Consider the following 17,553-nt stretch of genomic DNA (forward strand, 5'->3'; position numbering starts at 1 on the left):
TAGTACTCATTCTTCTTGTAATAAACAAAGAAATATATGTCCTGTGATAGTAAAACAATATGTAAAAATATGATGCTTTTTTAACCTTTGTTATCCAAACAAAACTTCTACAGTATAAAGATAGAAATGCACTAAAATAGCATCAATTCAAGTAACATTAAATATTTCCCAAAGTCTAATTGGGAGTTTGACTAATTGAAAGAACTAGTCCCTGCATAGGTTGCATTTTCATTGCAATGGGCATTAAATCTCTTAAACTCTCCACAATATTAATCATCCGGGAGAGTGTGACTATCCACTTTGTTACAGCAATTGTGAATCCGCGTTCAGGATTCACGTGAGCACGTCAATAGCAATGGCTTTAAACTGCACATGAAATGCATTGTAGACAATTTTTAATTCTACATTTTTGGGTTGTTAAGCCTTTATCTGCTTCTATGGTAATTAAATTAGCCATACGCTGGCTGCAAAGTACTTGCCTTTTTGTCACATGTCCCATCTGGCCTTTTTTGTACATACAAATAGAGTTCAGGGGTCCTTTCCTATTACTGTTGTGTGTGTGTTGTGGTGTGTCCATCAGTGTAATGACTCTGGGCGGACACATTACACAGGTTCCACCCTAATACCATGAGTGTTTTGCTGGTTTATTTTTTATTAAAGATAAATGCATTAACCACGATGAAGAAGAATGTGTGTGTTAAACATTTGTAATTAATTGCATGCATTAACGCGCTAATTTTGACAGCTCTAATAAAGACATATACTGTAGAACTTATAAAGTGTTACTCCATAATCAATGGTCAATTCTAATAATGCCCATTACATTGCCTTACTTCAATTGTCTTGAAGCATAAGTGGCTCCTATTGATGTTTAGGGGAGCTGGTCACCATAATACTTGGCGATGACCTTTTTTTTTTTTCATTGCCACTGAGCATATTAATCTTTTGTACATAAGTGACATATGTGAAATTCCTACATTCCCTTCTGCAGTATAGGTGGGTCTATTCCCTTATCTGATATGAATTCTTTCAAGCTTAAGGCTGCTGGTTAAAAGCCTGACATTGAGAGGGTTTGCTTGGTGTGCTTTTAAGGAACATTGTGTGAAGGGCCTGAGTGTGTATGTGTGTGGGTGCATTCGTTCATGCAGGGCCACTGGGATTGTCCTGCTGTTGGACACGAGCAATGAAATCCCTACTCAATCATACCAATACAGCCTCTGGACACAAGGACAAACAGACACACACAGCCGAGCCATATTGCATTAACCCTTATCAGACCCCATCCTCTCTATATTAACCCTTCACTGCTCCCTTTCAGTTCATTAATGCCTTCAGGCCACACTGCTGTCCCACTGACATTACAACTGCCACCACTACCTCAATAAGATCACTCAGGTAGGTATGGTATGGTATGACTGTTTGGAGGTTATAAGGGGTTTCTGTAACTTTTTTGATTTATGTTATTATTTACTCGCTCTCATGTTGTTCCAAACCCATATGACTTTCTTTGTTTTTCGGCATACAAAACAATATATTTTAAAGAATGCAATTTCCATACAAGAGCAGTTGATAGTAACTCATTTTAAAAGCTTAATAAAACACCCAAAAGTGTCATAAAAGTCCATGCGTGCCATATACCAAGTCTTCTGAAGACATACAATCAATTTGTATGATTAAAAGACTGGGATGTAAGTTTGCAGCAACATTGGATAAACCAGTGGCATGAGTTTGGGGCAGGACTAAATGTCTGAAAACATTATTTTTTTTTTTGCAATTCCATTTGATGATGGTAGTGAACAGGAATGACATACTTCACCTTTAACTATTTGTTTTTTCATTTAATTTTTCAAATTCTCATAATTCAAATTAATAGTGATATGCTGTAATACCTAATAAAAAGAGGTGAAAAAGTATTAAACAGTGATTTTTTACTTTGTAAATCTCATTGCACATTATTATGGATTACAGAGGAATTTTGAAACTGCCTTATTGCCCAACAAATATTACTATTCTTTGCCAAAAGCAACAAGCAGAGTCCTGCTCAAATGAACATGAACAGACTGCAATTTTAAAGTTGCCAAAAGCATGCTCTGTTAAATCAGCAATAACCTGCATGGTAACAGTAACTTGCACACTGATGGCTCCAGTAACAAAAAATGAATACACAGATGCTTATTTATAAACAAACAACACACACACACACACACACACACACACACACACACACACACACACACACACTGTGGCTGTTCTCTATCACTACTGAGGCCTTTTTTGTGTGTAATGAAATATGCCTAAATAAATGAATTCATATTCATTTATTTTAAATATGTGGGTTCTAAGTAGCCTCAGGTCTTTTAACCATCTGACAGACAAAAATGGTGCAGAAAACTACTTCTGGGATGAGAAGGTCAGAGATCTGTACCAGCTTGCAGGGAAATTGTGTAAAAGATCAGAAATCTCACCACCCTACACTTACCACTCTGACTGTTTCCTAGAAAATGTTTTCACTTCTAATTTGCATCAGCTTTGATGAGATGAATGTTAGAACAAAACATCCATAAGTGAGGGAGCGAGAGAAAAAGAAAGAGACAGGCTGATTGAGAAAGGGCTCGCATCTGTAGAGGTTATGCGAAATGAAGGTTAAATTGGTTTCGCTTGTCACAGTGCGTAAACAGCTGAGGATACACTGCAGGGTACTTTGAAAAGCCCAAACCACACACATGCTCACATATCCACATGTTTACATGCACAACAGACTTGCAGACATCAGACTAAATGGTTAAGTACACATATTTTAAATAGTAACATTTAAAATTAAATTACATACTATTATAATAGAATGTAATTTATTAGTGTATATATAGTACTTTATTAAACCTTTAAGCTCTGAAGGTGTTTTTAAAGATTTCCAGTTTCAGTGGCATACCCAAAATTGAAAGCTTGTAAAAAAATAATAAACAAACAAGGCGGGACAGGTGTTTGGTATCATTAACTAAGTTTTCATCCACTGTTCTGTTATCGACAATGTGGAAATGTGAGGAAAAAAAAAACATGTTTGCGGAATTTGCTGTTTACATTCAAATGGCCTTTTACTGATAAAATGGTGTGTGAGATTGGCATTCTTTAAAAAAAAAACTTTATCACATAAGTTTTGGTTTAGCACAAATTAAATCTTCCCTTGAGGTGTTTCCATATAGAATTTTGTATATATCGCCAATTGTGTACCTTTCGCACCCTAGATGTCCCCAAATTTGTGTAAAATGGAGAGTATTGAGATAATTTATTAAAATTGGCCAGCTTACTGTCATTTTAAATTTGCATAATTGCAATTGTAAGGAACAACAGAATACGACGTCGAAAAGGAGTAGTAGGCTAGCTTTTCTATCTGCAATTATTAGAAGACATTAATTGTAATACTTTATTTTAATACAAAATACAATAGAACAGATGGCATTATAGCGAGCCTGTAATCATACTGCAGTTAAAATTAGGCTTTCTTGAGCATTAAGCGTCGTTCCAAATGCTGGCATTCGTGTGTGGATGTGTTTTTAAAATGTCCATTGGTACTATTAGTTAGCTGCAGCATAATGTATGATGTCCATAGGCATAGGGTGTCTAATTAATTGCAAAACAGTGTTTTATTAATGGCATGAATCGCACTGAAGGCCTAAACTTAAAATGCCACTGATAGATGCTTTATATAAATTGTGAGTTACTTAAAGGTGGAGTCAGTAATTTGGGGTTAATTTAAAAAGTTTTACACATTAACAATTTAATTGTGTTTTTTGTAAGTGATCTGAATGGTGTACACATGAGATTAAGACTGGACTCATGATAGTTTTCTATATAAAAATAAAAATAAATATATTTTACATGGTGTGGGTCTCCCCTTTTAATGTGATTCGCCATGCTGAAATGACATGACACATGGTGTTTCACAAAACGTCGAAGATGTGAATCCTCATGCTAATTGGTTGCCGTCTATGTAGATACGCTTGGCTATGCTTAGTGCAGCGTTGTTTGGTGATGCAAAGAGCAAAAATAACACAATATTTATTATTGTGCTTTAGAAGCAGAGATGACGAGAGATTCAGAAGCTGTACTACTGATGAAGTGAAAAAAGGTCTGAAACAAGAAGACAGATAGACCTGCAAAGGCAAAAACTAAAGTAAACATCTGTACGGCATACACATAGTGGAGAGATTTGATGACGGAGAAAAACCTGAGTGGTTTTTCAAAAAGAAGCCGCTGTTGCTTCTTTTTTCTTGGACAGGTAAGGAATTATTAATTGTTTAGACCACTCTCTAAAAAAGTATCTGTAGAATTTACAGAAAACTCATACACGTTTCCATCGAACTATTTAAAATTGCGTTTGTAGTCAGTGTATGTTTGTAATGGACAGTTTTCAGCAGTTTTTACAAATGCAATCAGAAAGTAACATGTAATTTTCTTTTCTTTGTTTTCACAGCTATAGTAAGGGGGGCAAATCTACCTCCATATTGTGTAAACCATGACATTGGTTGTTAAATACAGTATTCATTGACATGCTCATCTTTCCTTTATCATGACATTCTGCAACACTAGATAATTGAGGTTTATTTTACACTAAGCAGTTCTCTAATTAAGGTCTTAACTTTAGAAATAACGTGAAATGTAGACAGTCTCCAAAGAGTATTGATATGAGGGACAATAATCATCTGTCCATAACTGTAGAAGTGTGTTCACTTGAATTCTGACATTTGTTTTTATTCAAAGCAATTATACAATAGTAGTAATAAATAACTTTATAAATGTCCTCAAACGCAGATATTTTCCTGATAAAAATGATATTCCAGAGGATGAGGGGGAAGCAGAGACGATCATGCTGATCCACGTCGATAGATGGCAGTATAGCGTCTAAAACCACTGACGTATCGGTACTTAAAGTACACGAAGAAGAGCAATGCTAAGGCTAGACTGAGAACTACTGTATGCCCCTTTAATTTTATTATTCATATTTTTAAATAATACATTAGATCAAACACTAACCTAATTATTTAAGCTATTTCTATACAGCTGCTCCATCTTCATTATCAAATAGTTTTTTTTACCAGAGAAAATGTGTGTATACAAACACCCAGGCATGCATATCTATTATCTAGCCCTTCTGAAAACACATCTGTGTAAAGAGGTGGAGATGGGGGCATTTCTCCAGAAAAGCTTTCGAAATACCCTCATTTGAAATACAGACACTGGTCCAGTAACAATGAAATCCTTTAATTGGTCACGTGATCTATTCATTGACTGCACGGTATAGGAAAATTCACACTATACTTTGAAAATTAGATTTTTTTCCAACAACACAACAGACCAGGATATGATGTCACACGGTAAGGCTGAATGATGTCACACATTTCCCAAATAACAAATAATGCCATATAAAAAATATTAGAAAATACCGTCTACTCACTTTCCAGCAACAATAAAAACACACAGCTTTGAAATATGTATCCAATAGGTCAGTGTTTGACATTTAGCTCTTTAATGGTCACACGTTCACCAAGATCTTCACAAAAGCTTTTGTTTCTGGCCCTTATTTTTTGTAATCTCCAATGAAAAATTGCATTCTTCTTGTCCCACTTAGAATATTGTACATCCAAACATCTACAGAGTCATCAGATAATCTAATGGGCTTAAATATTCCAGGCTTTGTCTCAAGGTCGGTGTGTATGTGTGTATGTGTGTATGTGTGTATGTGTGAGGGTGCATTATCACTGTTCCTAAGTGCCCTGGAGAGGGATGTCAGCCCTAAACACTCAAATGGATACTGACAGTGATTTTAGCTGCTAAAACATTCCTTAATGCACTAGCAGCAAAACAAGCAGATTCCTCAAATCCCTCCAACCAACAGTCAAGCCTCTAATCTCATTTCTTCGGCACTATTCCTCTACAGGGTGAAACTTGTTCTGACACAGTAAGCTAAATAAACCGGCTCTTCGCATTTATCAAACAAGGCCTGTAACTGCTGTTTGTAGGCTGATTAGAAATAATCAGCACCTGCTTTAAAGTATCAGCATTATAAACTTGATGGGCTTAATTCAGTTTGACTCCATTTTTATAGACTTTTTTTATGTCTGATATGAATAGAATACAACAGAATTTGGTTAAGTGTTACTCATCCTGACACATTCCTCACCCTCAACAGTTTGTTCATCATCACTGCGGCATTTGAATGTCTGTGAGGTATATCAAAGACTTCATACTTAGCAAATATTTCATACCCTTTCTATTTAGATTGGCTCTGGCACTGTATCCAGGGTTGGGAGGGTTACTTTTGTATTCCACTACAGATTACAGAATACATGTTTTAAAATGTCATTTGTAACATATTCCTTTAGATTACTGAAGGTCAGTAATGTATTCTAAATACTTTGGATTACTTCTTTAGCACTAGTAGATTTTTTAATTTGTTTTGACTAAAAACTCTGTCAGTACAGTAAGACAAAATACACATGTTAAAAATATATTATCTGAAAAACCTAAATATCTTATGCAGTGTTGTTTTTAAAACAAGATTAAGCTAATTGATCTTGTTGTAAGAATTTGTAGATATTTTCACAGGAAAACAATAAAAATTGTATTATCAAGAATATGATTTTTGCCCTAATATCAAAGGTCTTACTAGCAGAGGTGGGTAGTAATGCATTACATTTACTCCGTTACATTTACTTGAGTAACTTTTTGGGAAAAGATTTTCTTTTAGAGTAGGTATAAAAGTGGATAATTTTTACTCTCACTCAAGTACATTTGTAATACATTTTTTTACTTTTAATTCTTTACAATGGGTGGCATTACTGTCGTTACATTACTGGGTTTAATTTTAAGTAATATATCATTTATTGAGAGATTATTGAATGGGACTTTTACGAGAGCGGAAGTTCACACAGCTGCACGCACTGAGCCAGTATCACAGACTGTCACTCAATCACTGCAGCAGCATCAAGCTCTTCAAACAAAGTGAAACACTTTATTCGCTCCACACAGTGAAAAAAAAAAGAATAGTTTCGTCATGCAATGCCTTCATTTAACACCAATACAAGCTGATATTTCAAGATTAAAGTCACAGCTCCAACTTAAGGCACCACGCTGAGGTAAATGTTGTCTCTAATTCTAACGCTGGCTTTTCTGTGTAATGAGATGGTCATATTCAGGGTGGTTCTGTAACTGGGCTCTCATGACATCAGTTTTTAAGTGTACATTTTTAAATCAGTGCAGCAATACAATATATCAGTGTGCTTTGTCCTGCATGTCATGAGCAGTATTTATGCATTTACCCCTTGCGGGGGTACTGGAAACTATCGCAGCTTCTTCAGGCAGATTAACTGTATAAATCCACGTAAACATCCAAGTTAAGTGTAAATCACTGCCATTCGCACAGCATTTCTGTGCGTGCACAGCGAGGTGAGCGGGGTGCGCACGTGTGAGATGTGCAGGCTGGAGGCAACGAGATTTTTTGGCCTAGAGAGGTAAAATATTCATTTAGAAATCTGAATTTGTGTTTCTGCAGAAGAAAGGAAGTCACACACATCTGGGATGGCACGAGTGTGAGTAAATGATGAGAGAATTTAAAATTTTCATCTCTTTAAAGTGATAGCTCAGCCATAATTTAATATTCTGTAATAATTTCTCTACCCTTATGTTGTTCCAAACCAGCGTGATGCTTTGTATTATGTGGAACACAAAATATGTTAGATAGAATGTTAGGGACTGACAGTCTCGCTCACCATTCACAATTCACCACACAGTATATATAAACATTCACTGAAAGTAAATTGTGACTCAGGCAAACATTCTGTCTAATATCTCCTTATTGTGTTGCATGGCAGAAAGAAAGTCATATGGGTTTGGAACAACATGATGGTGAATGATGACAGAATTTCCATTAATAATATAATAATAAATATGTTAAATGTGTATTATATAATGGAATATTGAGTAAACGTTTACTACTTGAGTACCTCTTTTAATTGGATACTTAATTACTCCTATTGAAGTAATTATTTATGTTAGTACTTTTACTTCTACTTGAGTAATTATATTTTTGAAGTAATTGTACTTTTAATTGAGTACAGTTTTTGGCTACTTTACCCTCCTCTGCTTACTAGAAAAAAGAAATTATGATCCAACGTGAATTTTCTTGATAAAAAAATATGATCATGCCTGGTAACATGTGCATGTAAAATGGCTAGAAATAGCATTTTAGCTTTGCGTAAAGCTGACAATTTACACAAGGTTTATTTCTATTTCTTCTGCTCCAAACTTATTTCAAACATACTTCTCTGTCTGCTTGTATGAATGTAACACATCATAAGAAAGTATTTCACCGCTGTTCAAATGCACTTTGGATTGCTTCATTCAGGGCTGGCCTGACCCAATAAACAAATTAAACATTTATTTAGGGCCCCGCGATTGGCCGGGAGGACACAACGTCTCGTTCCCTCTATCAGGGAACGGAGGTTACATACATAACCTAGACGTTCCCCGTCTGTCGCTCACTTCCACATTGTGTCGAAGAAGCGACACTAGGGGTCCAATTTAAATCACGCCATGTGCTGAGCCGTGTACGTGTACTGCTGACACAGGAGCAGGCAGGTACTTGACGTGCACAAGAGACCAGCTGTGTCAGGCTGCACGTACCCTTCCCCAATGCCCCAAAACAGTCGTCGGAATCCATCTGGTTACCCTAAACAGGGGAACCTGAGTCGCTGCTGGCTCCAAAAGAGGAGACGACGGGCGAGTCGTGACATTTGGCGGGAGTTTACGCCACCTTGGCCATTTATGTACACTACCATGGTGGTGCAGTTTGACCTGACTAGGACTTGTTTGTCCCAAACTAACGGGAGGAACTTCCGCAGGGCAAAGAAAACAGCCAGCAACTCTAGGCAATTGATATGCCAGCGCAGCGGGGCCCCTCTCCAAAGGCCCGCAGCTGCGTGCCCGTTGCACACGGTGCCCCGACCCAATCTGGAGGCGTCGGTCGTGACCAAGACATTTCGGGACACCTGCTGCAATGGGACTCCTGCCCGTAGAAAGCAGAGATTTGTCCAGGGTTTGAATGTCTGGCGGCAGGCAGGGGTGATTGTCACACGGTGTGTGCTGTGGCGCCATGCTCGTCTCGGGACTCGAGTCTGAAGCCAGTGCTGAAGCGGTCTCATATGCATAAACCCCAGTGGCGTGACCGGCGCGGAGGATACCATATGTCCCAGGAGCCTCTGGAAGAGTTTTAAAGGGACCGTTGTGCCTGGCCTGAAACTGGCGAGGCATCTCAGCACCAACTGCACACGCTCGTTGGTGAGGTGTGCTGACATTGAGACTGAGTCTAACTCCATCCTGAGAAAGAGATGCTCTGAACTGAGCTTTCTCTTTTCCCAGTTGACCTGAAGCCCCAGGCAGCTGAGGTGTCTGAGCACCTGGTCTCTGTGAGCGCATAGTAACTCTCGTGAGTGGGCTAGAATGAGCCAGTCGTCGAGGTAATTGAGTATGCGAATGCCAGCTTCTCGGAGCGGGGCAAGAGCTGTCTCTGCGACTTTCATGAAGACGCGAGGGGACAGAGACATGCCGAAGGGGAGGACTTTGTACTGATACGCCTGGCCATCGAACGCGAACCATAGAAAGGGTCGATGTCAAGGCAATATTGAGACGTGGAAGTACGCGTCCTTCAGGTCTACCGCTGCGAACCAATCTAGATGCCGGACTTAAGTTAAGATGTGTTTTTGCGTGAGCATTTTGAACGGGAGTTTGAGCAAAGCCCAGTTGAAAACTCGCAAGTCCAAGATCAGTCGTAAGCCGCCACCTTTCTTGGGTACAATGAAGTAAGGGCTGTAGAAACCCTTCTTCATTTCGGTTGGAGGGACAGGCTCTATTGCATCTTTGAGTAAAAGAGTAGCGATTTCCGCACGCAGGGATTTGGCATGTTCGCCATGTAATGTGGTAAAGTGGACGCCCGTGAAGGGGGGCGGGGGCCTGGCAAACTGAATTGCGTAACCGAGTCGAATGGTCCGGGCCAGGCAGCGTGACTGGTCGGGGCTCTGCAGCAGGGCGGAGCAGGTAGTACGGCGCCGGGAGTCAAGGGTGCATCCTGAGGCTCTAGTGCTGAGAAAAGACTCAAAGCACTTACCTTGCTCCACACACCCAGCAGGGGGCGGGTTAGTCACTGAAGAGGAGGTCCGGTCTAGGCGTCCTCTGAACTCGTCGGAACCAGCCGGCTGGGGGACAGTTGTGGGGCTGAAGGCGGGGGATGTCGGGACTGTTGAGATCTGGCAGCAGAGTGCCGTGAGAATTGCATTTGCGGGCCAGGTGACCCAGAGACTAAGGAAATAGCTCTGTTATTGAGAATTTGGGTACCGCAGCCCTGTCTGGGGGGGGGGCAAATGAAATGAATTCAACAAAAGATTGTTGAATCAAAAGAGGCCGAACTGGGAGACAGGGGCGTTGTGAAAGCGAGCCTTGTCAGTCTCATGCATCTCAACCAAGTTCAGCCACAGATGACATTCCTGGACCACAAGCGTGGCCATCGCCTGCCCGAGTGACTGCGCTGTGACCTCCGTAGCTCTGAGGGCGAGGTCGGTTGCTGAGCGCAGTTCCTGCAGCACATCGGGATCAGGGCTACCCCCGTGGCTTGGTGGACTCGCAGGAGGGCCATGGCGTGCAGGGCGGATGCGGCATGTCCAGTGGCGGTGTAGGCTTTCGCGGTCAGCGAGGATGTTGTCCTACAGGCCTTGGAGGGGAGCACAGGGCAACCCCGCCAGGTGGTAGGGTTTCCGGGACACAGGTGGAGAACAACAGCCCTATCCACCTGGGGAATCGCTGTGTACCCGTGGGCTGCTCTGCCATCGAGGGTAGCTAGAGCAGATGAGCGAGTGGCTTTGTGACGGGTGGAGAGGGGTGCTCTCCACGATGACATCAGCTCACCTCCAGATACACCTCCGGAAAAAACGGGACCGGGGGAGGGGGCGAGGCTGTGAGCGGCACCCAGACCCCAGGAACCAGTCATCCAACCGCGATGGCAGTGGGGAGGACGGAGGTTTCCAATCCAGCCCCACACTTGCGGCGGCCCGGGAAAACATGTCGGTCATCCGTTCATCAGCCTCAGCCGTCAGTCGTCAGCGTCAGATGCCGCGCTCTCCGATACAGCGGTGAGCTCATCCACCTCGAGCTCCAGAGGATAGGCAGGCTGGCTGTGAGGGAGCCGCTGTTACCTCGAGCATGGATGGGAGTCAACAAGCATGCTGGGGGGCGGGTGGTCCGAGGGGGGCTTACCCGGCGGAGCTGCACCCACTGCTATCCCCAACACAGGGGCGGAAGGGCATCTCAACGCCGCTCTGTATAGCTCTTTTAGTGAAATATACTCTTTTAATAAAGAAAATCACTCTTTTAAACAACTCTTTTAGAGTTTCTCTGCGATGTTGAAGAGCCTAGAGGCATGCAGAGCATCAGAGGAATAAAGCAGGAACAGGTGTGACTCGCAGCAGACTGCATGCACTACCATCGGCTCCGAAGAAGATTTCTGAATGAACTTGATGTATTTCCTCACCTTTATACTATTAAACACTATTAAAGTATTTCGGGACAGGACCACAAACCACCTCCACCGATGACACTGCTAGTGAATGGCCCTTACTACTGTTCTGGTAACTTATTGGTCTATCTGAAATGAGAGCTTTTCTATTTAGAAAATATCTAATTTCTCTTCTTTTTGGCTGGTTCAGAAACCTGTAAGGCCCCATACACTATTTTTGTTTAGGGCCCCCAAAACCCTAGGGCAGGCCCTGGCTTAATTTATATGTATAAACTTTTCCATCTGAAAGGACTAAATATTAAATGAAACAAATGACAATAAAATGCAAAGTAATCTCTTCAGTAATCAAAATACTATTTGAATGTAACTGTATTCCAAATACCAATGATTTAAATTGTAACTGTAGTGGAATACAGTTACTTACATTTTGTATTTTAAATACATAATCACGTTACATGTATTTCATAACTCCCCAACCCAGGCTCTATCACAGAGTCATGCCAATCTGGATTTGAATCTGGATTAGGCTGCATGTCAACTGCATTCCTAAAAGTGAATTGCAATGTACTGTATGTGCTCTCAAAAGATGCAGCACTGGCTCGTCAAGGTCATTCATCTATAAATCTGCAAGGGAAAAATGTTGAATATATCAAAACGACATATCTACATTGTTTTTAAATCTTAGTGGATTAGATGCTGACTGTGTTCAGTCAGGGTTTTTATTTTTTTTACATAAAAAGGAATTCCGAGGGGTTCTTGTTGAGTGATGTTTGTGCACGTGTTATGTACATTAAATCTGCTGGCTCAAAACACAATCATATAAATCATATATTTTAAATCTGTTATACTGGGGAAAACAAGTTGTATTTTGCTATGTTACATCATCACAGCACCTCTAAAACCTTCTAAAAGAGCTTCTTTCACATGCCTCAAGTTTTTCACCACGAGGATCAGAGATGTCCTTTTAGCATTAGAGACAGTGACCTGCATGGAAAAGGCCTTAACACTCACACATAAGCACACTCTGTCAATGTTTTCCTCTTATAGCCATGCTGGACGGTGACTTAACTCTCAAAGCGAAAGTTTTATGGCTCTGAGCCGTTAATGCCAGCCAAGAGGAGATATGCTTTAAAACCACAGAGAGAATGCTCCCACTCTATGTGCTTATTTCCAGGAAATATGGAAATGCATATGGTATTGTCATTTTCTTTTTCAATGGATATGTACTAATTACTGAGAAGAGAGATAGAAAGAATGAAAGAACGAGACAAATCATAAGGAGGCTTAAGGAATGTATAGTAATGTGTTATTTGAGATCTTGTGAGTCTTCATTCTGCACGCACACACACACACACACACACACACACACACATATGCTAACCTATCTATCTAAGGCTACATCCACACTAATCCTTTTTCATTTGAAAACTCTTTTTTCAGTTTCCTAATGTTGTTCTCCAAGGTACACGGTAATGGAGTAGAGGAAAAATGCATTCTATTGTGGATCAAAGAAATAAATATAGTAAAATGAATGTGTTTTCAAAACAAAATGCATGGATGCCTATACAACTCCTTAGGTGGGCACCATCTTAACCTAAGAGGTCACCAGAAACTTCCTCGCACGTTTTAAGTTATTCAAAGGTCCGATAGCAGTCACTCGGCTCCTTTTTTGTACCATTTGGGTACAGAAATGTACCCTTAACCCCTAAATTCAGTTACGGGTCAATTTGACCTGTTTGAACTTTTAACATTGATTTACAAAAAATTAACAATAACTTTTCGGGCTGAAACTTCATGACATCCAGTATGAAGGTGATTTGGATCTGACTAAATTATTAATTTCATGTATATTTATTTAAAGTTGTAATGCAGTGTCAAAACAATATCAAAATTACACAAAAAAAACAATAAAAACCGATATCAGTAGAACAGTATATTTGTTCCACCGAGATAGGAACAAATGTGTTTTTGTGTGTGTGTGTGTGTGTATGTGTGGTGTGAGGGGCCCAAAAACCCACACTCACCCATCCACAAACATGCACGCACGCACATGCGTGCACACACACACACACACACACACACAAACGTCATGGTTACTGTTGTAACCTCCGTTCCCCGAGGGAGGGAATGAGACGTTGTGTCGAATGCAGTCACACAAGGGGTCTTCCTGGGACGCCAAACGTACTTCTGAGAAAAGGCCAATGTCACCTGAGCTCTGGCTTGGTTGATCGTGTCTGGGACTGCAGGTGGTAGATCACTCAGCGTGTCCGCCATCATGTTGCGGCCCCCAGGGATGTGACTGGCGCGCAGCGACCTGAGTCGCGGCTGACTCCAAAAGAGGAGATGGCGGGCGAGTTTGACATATGAAGAGAGAGTGCACGCCTCCTTGGCGATTTATTTACGCTACCGTCGCGGTGCTGTCTGAACGGATCAAGATGTACTTGCCCCAGATTAGGGGGAGAAACCTCCACAGGGCAAGAGATACAGCCAACAACTCTAGGCAGTTGATGTGCCAATGCTGCCAGGGTCCTGTCCAGAGTCCAGCGGCAGCGCGCCCATTGCACACGGCACCCCAACCCTGTCAAGAGGTGTCTGTGGTCACCACGACATGTCTGTATACCTGCTGCAAGGTGATTCCGGTCCGCAGAAAGCAGAAGTCTGTCGAAGGGTTGAAAGTGTGACGGCAAGAAGGGGTGCTTGTCACACAGTATGTGCTGTGGCCTCAGTGCTGGCCTGCCGGGGCTGAGCAGTCGCGGGGCCGGAGGCGAGGGAACTGCGTCCGGGGAGCCGGGACTGTAGAGTTTTGAGGCCAGGGTGCCGTGAGAACTGCGCGCGCCGGCTGGATGACCCAGGGAGTGAGGAATTTGTTCTATATTGAGAATGTGGGTGCCTTAGCCCGAAGGCGGTGCGGCAAATGACACAAGGATTCTCCTCCCGGCCCTCCACCGGGTGACGGAGTGGTCTTGGTACCGTCTGACTGCCTGGGTCACCCATCTCAGGAGCGCTTCGGAGGTTTCCTGGTCCTGGAAGGGGTCCCGGAGACGGGGGTGACCTTCGTGACTCTGAGAGCGAGGTTGGTGGCTGAGCGTAGTTCCTGCAGCACGTCGGGGTCGGAACTACCCAGGTGCAGCGCTGTAGACTTTCAAAGTCAGTGATGATGTCATTCTACAAGCTCTGGAGGGGAGTACCGGGCGTTCCCGCCAGGTGGTAGTGAGCGCGGACAAGCGGAGGGGTCGGTTCGGGCAGTAAAAGGTGCTACGACCGCGTCAGCTCGTCATGCACTTCCGAGAAGAACGGAACTATGAGCGGTGCCCTGACCCGAGTAACCGATCGAGTAGCCGTGAGGGGGGGGGGTGGAGGTTTCCTCGCCTTTATACCCGTATGTCCGGGGCGGAGCATGCAGATTCTGTCTGCCAACTTGACATTGGCCTTTTCTCAGGTTCAGAGGTATGTTTGGCATCCCAGGAAGACCCCTTGTGTCACTTCATTCGACCCAACGTCGAGTGAGTGACAGAAGGGGAACACAGAAGTTTTAGAAATATTATCAGCTCAATGTTAAAACAATTGAGGTCAATGGAAACAAGTGTGTGTGTGTGTGTGAGTGTGTGTGTGTCTGTTTTGTGGTTAAAACAAAACTTGTCTTATACCCACAACTCCAAACACCCACCCACCCATCCACCCACAAACACACATGTATGTACACACGCATGCCCACACACACACATACAGTACATTCATTAGTTGTCCCAATATTATTAGCTCAGTATAAACACATTGGAAGTCTATGGAATAATTGGAAAAAATATAAGGGTCAATGACGTGACGCCTACATTTTCTGTCCAACTGCATTATTTTCAGTTAAAAAAAGATTTAAATGCATAAAAAGATACCATATACATGTAGTACCTCTCTATTATATGTACTCACTTTAACTTTTCAAAAACCTTTATTTATTTGTAATTTTTCTGTTATTTAAAGTGTCAAAATATCATGTGGTGCGACCGTCCGGCCATGACTGCGGTTTTGAAAACATCTTTGAAATTACTTTAAATTGATTCAAATTTATTTTATGCCCTATTTGGCATATTTTTCAAAGTGTTTTGTAGTCCTGTACAAAATTGCAAAGCATTTGTATTTATATTTTCATCATAATATTCAAAAAAACATCCGATGATGTCCGTTTTATGAAATATCATGTGGCGCGACCATCAAGAAACGACCATTTTGGGACTTTTATGCTGAAATCCATTCAATGACAGGAAGTTGCATGCTGTACCAGTTTGCCAAGGACCCATGGAAGCAGCAATCAGGTTTGTAATTCTCTCTCAAATTTGAAAAAAAAAGTTCATTTTTAACGGCTGGCATGTAGTTGCCACATTTGGATATCATGTGGTATGACCTCAAAAAAACATTGAATATAAATTTTTTTCTACAAATAAATATTTTTATTATAAATTTCATAGTGACTTTTTGTGGTAAGCTAGCTTATTTCATTTAGGTGGCTAATTCTCTGCCTGTAAAATTTAACTGAACTTGAAAATATCATGTGGCGCGACCAAATATCATGTGGTGCGACCATTTCAGAGTGTTTTCCATGATAGCTATATGTCCTAGATTGGCAGTTTTATTGCTTTTATATTCAATTGATGATTTATATACGTAAAGTACTTTATTTTATTATTAATTGGAATAGATATTTATGCAGTCATTTGAGTAATTTTTTCTAATATTTAAGACACAATGGTTTATGTTTTATCTTTGTACAATATCATGAGAAAAATACAAAAATATAATTTAGAGAATGTCATTTCACTTTGGTAATTATGCAATTATTATGCATTCATTATTTATTTATGTATTTATATATTTATAACTGTTTTAATCTATTTTACCAGATGCCACTGCCAAGCAAAGTAAAAAGCGCTCGCCATAGGCAGCGTGTTAATTCTGACCCTGCAGCAAGAGCAGAGTACCTTGCTAGGAGAAGAGAAAGGTATGTTAAAAAATTCTAAAAATTAAAACTATAAATAAAGCAACATGAAGTACATATTGCTCTTATGTGTTTTTCATTACCTGGAGGAAATACATTTTTTTGTTAACATGATCATCTCCTGTCATCTATTATTAGTCCAAAATAAAATAGACTATACACTGTAGATTAATGGCATGATGCTATATTAAATGACTGTTTCAGCTACCAGAGAAGAAAATGTCAGGGAAAGATTCCATATGTGAAGTCAAGTGAGCTGCCAGAGAGAGAGAAAAAGAAACAGAGAGAGAAATGGAGGGCTGCATCCAGTGCTTACAGGGAAAGAAACAAGATGGCAAATGCTGTGTTAGACCTTACACCGCCATCTATGGAGATAGTTCTAGTTGATGTAGATGTAGCACAAGAGCAGCCAGAAAATACAGGTCAAGCTGTGGTAGAACCCATACCTCTGAATGAGGATTTTAATCCACCTGTGTCCTCCACACCAGAGAGAGATCAGAGAAGGAATACATCTTCAGCAGAGAAACGTATCAAAAGACTACAGAAAGACAAGTGTAAACTGAATAAGCATGTCTTACATCTGAGGAAACAGCTAGCAGAGATGAGAAAACAAAATGATAAATCCAGAAAGAGTGAGAAAAGGTTAATGGCAAGACAAAGAGTAGGTCTAAGTAAAAAATTCAAGCAAAGGGGTCACAAGACACTGTCAGCAAAGAGAAAGCAAGCCGTTATTGATTTTCTGTCCAGAGATGAAAACAGTCGTCTTTTAGCTGGGAAAAAAGACACCATCACCAAAAATAAACAAAAAATGCAAAGAAGAGTTCTAACAAAGCCACTCACTGAGCTCCATGAACAGTATCAAACAGAGGTGGAACAGCATCTCTCCATGTCTTACAGACAATTTGCCAGAAGACGGCCTTTTTATATCACAGAGCCCAAGACCAGGGATAGAGATACATGTGCATGTGTGGTACATGAGAATGTCCGGCTATTGGTAAACAAA

This window comes from Xyrauchen texanus, chromosome 3 (genome assembly GCF_025860055.1).
Source record: "Xyrauchen texanus isolate HMW12.3.18 chromosome 3, RBS_HiC_50CHRs, whole genome shotgun sequence".
NCBI classification, from domain to species: Eukaryota; Metazoa; Chordata; class Actinopteri; order Cypriniformes; family Catostomidae; genus Xyrauchen; species Xyrauchen texanus.